The sequence below is a fragment of the Meleagris gallopavo genome, chromosome 1 (assembly GCF_000146605.3).
Source record: "Meleagris gallopavo isolate NT-WF06-2002-E0010 breed Aviagen turkey brand Nicholas breeding stock chromosome 1, Turkey_5.1, whole genome shotgun sequence".
Taxonomy (NCBI): domain Eukaryota; kingdom Metazoa; phylum Chordata; class Aves; order Galliformes; family Phasianidae; genus Meleagris; species Meleagris gallopavo.
Window position 1 is genome coordinate 156,555,273 of NC_015011.2, and position 9,812 is coordinate 156,565,084.

Below are 9,812 nucleotides of genomic sequence, written 5' to 3' on the forward strand. Positions count from 1 at the left end.
ACAATATTTAAGCCAAAAATGTGATAGTGTACTTACTGCATCTCCCTGCCACCTGACCTTTCCCTTCTAAATTTGCTCAGGCAATAACCACCAATGGTTGTCATAATGGCTACATACAGCTAAAGATAATAATGCAGTAGACAAGAGCTAATTGAGCATGTGCCAACTAAATAATAACTGGTATACAAATATGACTATGGGTCAATAATCTTAACACACTAATAGGGCAAAGTCCAGAGTCTGTCAAAATCTCCAGGAGTTCCACCTGCATGAGGTGTGAGCAGGTGGATAAGTGCTCAGCCTGGTGGTGGAGATCAAGGAGGAGATGGAGAGATTAAGGATCATCAGGGAGTGTGAGTGGGAGACTGACTGGTAGAGTGACTCGCTGGTGTGCAAGAGGGAAGTGTGCCAGGTGTACCCCCAAAAAAGTGGCGGACCCCCTGCTCTGTCACAGTTGTAGAGACCTGACAGATGAGGAGGGTTGGAAGAGAGTCCCAGCTTGGCATCATGAGCCTCTGCCTGTTCACTCCTCTGATTATTACCTGTTATTGATAGTTCAGGCAGGCAGTGATGAAATCGTTCAGGGAAGCCTGCGAGTTATCAAAAGAGATTTCAGGGGTTTTGGGCGGTTGGTTGAAAGAGTTGGAGAGCAAGTAGTATTTTCCTCTATCCCTTGTGGGATGATGAGGGACATGGAGTTGTCTAGGAAAATGCAGACTTTGAATAAGTGGCTGAAAAGTTGGTGCTGCCAGAGGAACTTTGGGTTCTTCAACCAAGAGGCGGTTTACTCAGCACCTGGCCTGATGGCTACAGATGGGTCTCATCTGTCTCTGAGCGGAAAGCAAATCCTAGCCCAAAAGCTGGAGCTGGCAGGGCTCGTTGAGAGAGAGGGTATGAAGGGGGAAGGGGATAAAATGACACTCACTAAGGTGGAGAGAGTAGTTCAGAGATTTCAACTAGATTAAATGGGGGAAGAGGTGGAGGTCAGTGAGACAGAGAAGGGCTTGGGGATGTTGTCATTGTAGGAGATTTCAGGGAAAACCTCTGGATTGTCCTGTAGGACTTTGTGAATTCCCCACTTGAAATCTTCTTGCATCCCTTTAGGGATACCTGCATCTGCTGCTTCCCTAAAGTGTCTGTATAATAATGCACACAGTATGGGAAATAAACAAGAAGAGTTAGAGATTTGCATGTGGTCACCAGACCACAATCTCATTGTGATCACAGAGACATAGTGGGACACCTTGCATGACTGTGAAGGGTCACTACATGCTTTTTAGGAAAGACAGGCTGGTGCGGAGGGGAGGTGGAGTTGCTCTTTGTGTGAGAGAGTGGCTAGAGTGTATCAAACTTCGGCTGGGGGAGGGTGATGTGCCAGTGGAGAGCATGGGGGCAGGCTAATATGGGTGACACTGTTGTGGGTGTGTATTATAGGCTCCCTGATCAGGAGGAGGAAGTTGATGTTCTACAAGCAGCTGGAAGCAGCCTCGCAATCCCAGGTTCTGGTTCTTATGGGGAACTTCAATTATCCAGATATTTCTTGGGTAAGCAGTATGGCCAGGGACACGCACTCCAGATGGTTCCTGCAATGTGTTGAAGATAATTTTCTGATTCAGATGGTGAAGGAGCCAACAAGGCGGGGGTGCTTTTGGACTTTGTGCTTTCCAACAGGGATGGGTTTGTTAAGGATGTGAAGGTTGGGGGCAGCTTGGAATGTACCAGTTATGGGATGGTGGAGTTCAGGATCTTGAGTGGAAGAAGCAAAACAAAAATTAGGATTGCTATCCTAGACTTCAGGAGAGCCAATTTTGATCTCTTCTGGGACCTACTTGGAGTTATCCTGTGGGCTAGGATGTTAGAAGGAAAAGGGGCCTGTGAGAGCTGGTCAGCATTTAAACAGCACTTCTTTCAAGGTCAGGATCAGTGCATCCCTATGAGTAAGAAATCAGGTAAGGTTGGCAGAATACCTGTGTGGATGAGCAAGGAGTTCATGCATAAACTGAAATGGAAGAAGAAGGTCCATGAAATGCGGAAAAAGGGTCTGACCACCTTATGAATATGGGAATGTTAGGGCATGAAGAGATGCCATGAGGAAGGCTAAAGCCAATCTGGAATTGAATCTGGGAAAGGAGATAAAGGATAACAAGAAAGGCTTTTTTAAGTATGTCAACAGTAAAAGAAAGACTAGGGAAAATGTGAGTCCCCTACTAAATGAGACGGATGTTCTGGTAATGGGGGATACTGAGAAGATAGATATACTGAATACCTTCTTCACTTCTGTCTTCACCAAAAAAAATTCCCCCTCAGAAATCTTGGACCTTGGAGGTAAGTGAGAGAGTCTGGGGAGTGGAAGGCTTCTCTTTGATGAGAGAGATGATCCGAGAGCATCTAGGCAACATCAGTGTATGGGAACTGTTGAATCATGGTCTGAACCTCTGATTGATCAACTGAGGTGAGCAATGAGTCAGCCACGGGAGCACAGGTGAAGGTAATTCACCTGTGATACTGGAAGGGGTGGAGCCTGGCTCCACCTCTCCTAGACCCATTTAAGAGCTGGCTACCAGTGGGGAAGGATCTCTTCTGGAGATCCACTCTGCTAGAGTTTCTTAAGTGAGCCCAGGATGTGGGTAAGCTTTCTATCTATTCTCTTTTTGTTATTATAACCTGCTTTGCTTAACTCTCTTGTTTATTTTGTAATTATAACATCTTAATATTCATTGATTATACAATCAGTGTACATAAATTCATGGGCCCCAATGCATTGATGTTTGCTTTGGGAGCTGGCAGAGGTGATTGCTTAACTGCTCTCTATTGTCTTTGAGTGGTCTTGGAGAATGGGAGAGGTACTTGAAGACTGCAAGATAGCCAGTATCACTCCAGCCTTCAAAAAGAGTAAGGAAGAGGATCTGGGAAACTACAGAGCAGTCAGCCTCACCTCCATTCCTGAAAAGATGATGAAACAGCATGTTCTAGGTGCCTCCTTCAGGCAATTGGAAAAGAGTTATCAGGAGTAGTCAGCATGGGCTCACTAGGGGGAGGTCATGCTTGACCAACCTGGTAGCCTTCTATGATGTTATTACTGGTTGGGTGGATGGGGGGAGAGTAGTGAATGTAGTCTACATTGATTTCAAAAAGGCATTTGACACTGTCTCCCACAGCTTCTTTATAATGAAGCTGAGGAAGTGTGGAATAGATGGGTGGGCAGTGAGGTGGGTTGAGAACTGACTGACTGGCAGAGCTCAGAGAGTTGTGATTGGAGGCACAGAGTTCAGTTGGAGGCTCTGTATTTAGCAGTGTTACTCAGGGATTGGTGCTGGGTCTGTTCTTGTTCAGCATCTCTATCAGTAACCTTGGTGAGGGAGTAGTGTCCACCCTCAGCAAGTTTGCTGATGACATGAAGATGGGAGTAAAGGCTGACACACCAGAAGACTGTGTTGCCATTCAGCATGACCTGGACAGAATGGAGAGTTGAACAGAGAAAAAACAGGTGAGGTTTAATAAAAGCAACTGTATAGTCTTGAACCTAGGGAGAAATAACTGTATGCACCAGTACAGGTTAGGGGATGATGTGTTGTCAACAAAACTGCATTTTGTGAGAAAGTATAAACTAGTTTTAGCAAAAAAGCTCCAGACAACATTTTGCAGATAAGTACAGTAAAGTTTTGGGGCTTGTATGTAGCTGTCTCCTATTTAGTGTAGTTTATAGACATAAACAGCAGAACTCAGAAAGAAGCTAGAATTCTTATTTCTCAAGCAGAATGGTTACAAGTATTAAAGATCCTTTTACATGTATTGTATAGGATGCATAGGAAGTACTGCTTAGGCAATAATAGTAAGCTTTTTTCAAGATTGCAAACTTGAATTCTGTCCTTCAATTCTAGCTATGGTTTTTAAATCTGGCTTTTTACTTTTTAAATAGTTTTACATTTTTGCTTTATTTTTATTTTTTTAACAGAATGCAAGTTCAGTGTGCTGTGGACTTCAGAAGACCTTGACTATAATCCCTATTGGCTGCAGGATTCATTGCCTTGCTCAAGGCTCTTTCAGAGCTGCCAGAGATCACAGTTTTCTACTAATCTCCTAGGGGTGTTCAAAAGAATAATTAGTTAATGTTTTGTGAAGCACTTTGAAGATGAAAAGTACTATTTAAGTGCTAGGGATTATGAGGAAATAGTTGGGGAGGGAAACTGGAGTTGGATGGGTAGCTGAAATACAGATTTAAAAAGTCTCATTCTTTATTAAGAAAAGAGCCTTGATTCCTTCTGAGCTATCTCTGATCTAGTTTCCAGAACAGTAAGAAAACCTTTAAAACATCAACCTACTGCCTTTGAGCCTAATGAAGGTTACACATTTCTTCTCTGTTCTTTCCCTTTAACTAATTGTGATAAATGCTATGGAACTTGTTCAAAGGGCATTTGCTGCCTTGCTATTAACTTGTAACAAATATAAAACACTGTAAACTTGCCTGATTTCCTGAAAGCTAAAGAAAAGGAGAAAAGTACTGGCAATGTTCTCCAGAGGAGAATGGCAAATACTTTGAAAGTGTCACTGTAGCAGTTGGAGCCATTTCAGCATTGTCTCACTTCATGCTTGAAGTTCGTAAAATCAAAAAAAAACTTAAATCTCACTGTGGTCCCTCAGCATACTTACATTTTTTTCTTTGAGAGGGCCATAGCATTTTGTTCACATGCTCAAGTTATTACCATACATTTCTGTCTCATACATACAGTCTCTGGGTCAAATCAAAGTGGCTCTCAGAACAGAATTTTGACTTTCACAGACAAAAGAGTCTTAGGAAAAAATGTCATGCCAACGGTGATGGGGTACACCTTAGCATTTGCAAACATGCTCAAGTGATCTGTGGTGGTTGCAAGGGATGTGTTTGGCCTATATTAGGCTGTTCAGAGATGTAGTGAATGCCCACTCCCTGGATATTCAGGATCAAGCTGAATAGGAACAGCATTCTGAGCAACCTGGTCTAGCTGTAGATGTTCATTTGTTCAAGAGACTAATAGGGGGAGTCCCCTGGCATTCAGTCTTAGCGAGTAAAGGGGTCCAAGAGAGCTGGTTACTCTTCAAGAAGGAAGTCTTAAGGGTGCAGGAGCAGGCAGTCCCCCTGAGCTGCAAAATGAGCCGGTGGGGAAGAAGACTGACGTGGATGAATAGGGAGCCATTCTTGAGGCTCCTGGAGAAAAAGAGAATCTACTGCCTGTGGAAAGAGGGACAGGCAACTCAGAATGAATACAAGGAAGTCCTTAGGATGTGTAGAGGTGAAATCAGAAAGGCAAAAGCCCAGCTTGAATTTAACCTGGCCGCTGGGGTGAAAAGGAATAAGAAACACTTTTATAAATACATTAACAGTAAGAGGAGGACAAAGGAGAATATCCACTCTTTGCTGGATGAGGCTGGGAATGTGACTACTGAGGATAAGGAAAAGGCAGAGGTTCTGAATGCCTTCTTTACATCTGTCTTTAAAAGTCGGACCAGTTATCCTCAGGATACTTTTCTCTCTCTGACCTGGTAATCTCAGCTGGGGAGCACACTAATCCCCCTGTGATTCTGGAAGAAACAGTCAGAGACCTACTACTCCAACTGGACTGCCACAAGTCTATGGGGCCAGATGAGATCCACCCGAGAGTGCTGAGGGAACTGGCGGAGGTGATAGCCGAGCCGCTTTCCATCATCTATCAGCGCTCCTTGTTGATTGGTGAGGTCCCAGAAGACTGGAGGCTTGCCAATGTGACTCCCATTTACAAGAAAGGTCGTAAGGAGGATCTGGGGAACTACAGGCCTGTTAGCCTCACCTCAGTGCCAGGGAAGGTTATGGAGCAGATTGTCTTGAGGGAGATCATGTGGCATGTGCGGGATGACCGGGAGATCAGGCCTAGCCAGCATAGGTTCATGAAGGGCAGGTCCTGTTTGACCAACCTGATCTCCTTCTATGATGTAGTGACCCATCTGGTGGATGAGGGAAAGGCTGTTGATGTGGTCTACCTAGACTTCAGCAAAGCCTTTGACACTGTCTCCCACAGTATTCTTCTGCAGAAGCTGGCAGCCTGAGGCTTGGATGGGCCCAATCTTGGTTGGGTAAGAGCTGGCTGGAGGGCCGGGCTCAGAGAGTGATGGTGAATGAAGTTAAGTCCAGCTGGCGATCGGTTGTGAGTGGTGTTCCCCAGAGGTCTGTACTGGGGCCTATCCTTTTCAATATCTTTATTGATGACCTGGATGAGGGTATCGAGTGCACCCTCAGTAAATTCGCAGATGACACCAAATTGACTGGAAGTGTGGATCTGCCTGGGGGTAGTGAGGCCATACAGAAGGATCTGGACAGGCTGGAGAGCTGGGCTAAAGCCAACAGGATGAGGTTTAACAAGACCAAATGCTAGGTCCTGTACTTCGGCTACAACAACCGCAGGCGATGCAACAGGCTTGGGGTGGTGTGGCTGGAGGACTGCGTAGAGGAAATGGACCTGGGGGTATTGATTGATGCTCGGCTGAACATGAGCCGACAGTGTGCCCAGGTGGCCATGAAGGCCAATGGTATCCTGGCTTGCATCAGAAACAGTGTTGCCAGCAGGAGCAGAGAGGTGATTGTTCCCCTGTACTCAGCTCTGGTGAGGCCGCACCTTGAGTACTGTGTCCAGTTTTGGGCCCCTCACTGCAAGAAAGACATTGAGGCCCTGGAGCGTGTTCAAAGGAAGGCAACAAAGCTGGTGAGGGGTCTGGAACACAGGCCATATGAGGAGCTGCTGAAGGAGCTGGGAATGTTCAGCCTGGAGAAGAGGAGGCTCAGAGGAGACCTCATTGCTCTCTATAACTTCCTGAAGGGAGGTTGTAGTGAGCTGGGGGTTGGCCTCTTCTCTCGTGTCATTAGTGATAGGACCAGAGGGAATGGTTTCAAGCTACAGCAGGGAAGATTCAAGCTGGACATTAGGAAGTATTAGTTTTCAGAAAGGGTGGTCAGGCACTGGAATGGACTGCCCGGGGAGGTGGTGGAGTCGCTGACCCTGGGGGTGTTCAAGGAAAAACTGGATGTTGTGTTGAGGGACATGGTTTAGTGGGAGCTATTTGTAATAGGTGGATGGTTGGACTGGATGATCTTTTAGGTCTTTTCCAACCTTGGTGATTCTATGATTCTATGTTCATAGCAAGGGAGTTTAACTAAATTACTGCTAGGTGTTCCTTCCAACTCAAATTATTCTTATTCTGTGATTTTGGGTGGTTATGGAATGTTACAGGTTTATAGCCAAGGGCTACAATCAACAATTTTACTTTACAAATAGGGGAACTGTGACTATGAGGTTGAACTGTTTTTCTCTTCTGCCTGTAATGTAATGTCATGTGGGATGGACCTTTCACTTTTCCTGAAGGTAAATCACATCCTGTTTCTCAGAGACATTCTGCTGGAGACTCTAAAAGATATAAAATTAACCCAAGCATCATAAGTCACTAGACATTTAAACAAAAACAAGCAAACAAACAAACACAAACAAAAACAGCCCTTGGTTTGTTCAGCCTAAAGAAGAGACTGAATGGAGGTCTTACAGCAGCCTAAAGCTTCCTCACATGTGGAGTGAGGGAAAGGCATTGATCTCTGCTCATCGGGTGACAGGAACAGGACCTGAGGGAACCGCATGAAGCTGTATCAGGGGAGCCTGAGGCTAGATTTCAGGAAAAGATTCTTCACTGAAAGAGTTGTTGGGCCCTGGGGAACAGGATCCCAAGGGTAATGGTTGTGTCACCAAGTTGCAGGAGTTCAAGAAACATTTGAATAGAGTTTGAGTTTTGGGCAATCCCCTGTGAAGACAGGATTTGGACTTGATGATCCTTGTGGGTTCCTTATGTGGGTTATGATATTCTTCAATTTGATCACTCTCCATCTTCTGCCTTTACTATGTCTATTCAAAGTTTCATTCCTTTTATATATATATCAGGGAGACCAAATCAAAATGAAAATACAAGAACTTTTCGTATTCCTGTATTTCATATACGCACACATTCCAGTTGTATGTTTTTTTGTTTGTTTGTGGGTTTTTTGTTGTTTTTTTTGTGATATTTGCAAAAGTGTTAGAAGCAAGCAAAATAAAATCTCTACCCTGTCAGTATTACTAAAAATGCTTTGAATTATCACTTCTAATTTGTTCACAAGAGAGAACAAAAAAACTGTGACACCTCAGCCTGCCTATGTGATAAATGCACTGAGTTTTTAATTGGGTTACTTGTAACACCACTACTAAAATCACATAAACTAATGATATGTTTGAGCCAGTGAACTGTCTTGATGACAAAAGAGCCACCCCTATGAAATGTTGAACAAAGGATTAAGTTGGCTTTACTAATACATCTTATTGTATATGGATGATCACGCTTTCTATCTGAGAGCAGCTGTAGATCTTCAGTTAGCAAACAGAAAACCAGTACTTATATTATTGTATGTCCTCCTGAGCATTTATTTGTTTGGTAATCTGGAAAATTCCTTTGTTCTATTAATTTAATTGCTCTTTTCAGATACCTCAGCACTTATTGTCCACAATAATAATATTTTTTTCATTTCAGCCTTGCAAAGTTTGTCAGATTTTATTTCATCATTTATAATTACATTTAGCAAAAATGTTGATTTTTATTGTAAACTCAACACAAATGCAAGAATAATCACATAAGCATAATACTGTGACTGTCTTTATTTTTTCCCAGCTAGCAAAACATTGTAGGATCATGAGACTGTTAATTTAATTGTGAAAATTCATTCTGTATACTCTTACGTGTCAAGAGATGAAGTAGATAATTAATACTAGAAAGGTAATACAAGGTCAGCAGAAGACTTGCTTGGCTAGGAGATTTTTCTCTTAACTTTGATCAGTGGCATTCAGTATTTGAACAGATAGAGAGTACCCTCAGTAAATTCACAGACAACATGAAATGGAAGGCAGTGTTGGATACATTAGATGCCCATGTTACCCTTTGACAGGCTAGAGAAATGGGTTGACAAGAACTTCATGAATTCAGCAACAGCAAGTGCAAAGTCCTGCATCCAGGGAGGAACAACCAGCACATGAGAATAGAAAGTTATTTCATCTGAATCAAACATAGTTTATCTCAGACAAAATCCTCTATTCCATCTGGCCAAGACTTTGTTAACACATTTTAGTTTTTTACCTTATTATTGCCACAGATTTTGGAAATATATTGGCAATACTGATTGAACATTACTGTTGTTAGTATAATTTTTTAAGTCTCTAACTTTGGGAAAGTATTCTGCTCTTGTGCTGACAGCTTTATTGCAACCCTAAGGCATCCGCGATAATTAATAACTGTGTCAGATCAGTTCATCCTAAGCAGATGTGCTATGCAGTGTTTTTCCTTATCTCCTGTGTTTTCTACCTTGGTAAGTGACCTTTATTAAATTACGTTTCAAACCAGAAATTCATGACGTTCAGATTCTATAGGGCAAGCTGAGAATGCCATTATCTGTATTTGTACAGGAAGATTTATTATTATGATTGTATCTAATTCTCAGGCTTTTTGTTTTGTATTTTAGTATAGATTTCAGTGGAACTAGTATTAAGAACAAATCAGGATAAATAATTCTTGTATAATATTGTTTTATTTTCTCCTTTATTTCTCATTGTATTATATGTTAAATATTTTTATCTGCTTGATTATTAGAAACTCATTCCCTTAATCCTTAATAAGATTTATTTTTTTAAAAAAACCTTTTCTCAAGTACGTTTATTTATTTTCTAATCTATAAAATGACTGTTTAGGAACTATGCATCTAAGGTGTTTTAATTATAAAAAAAATATGTATATAA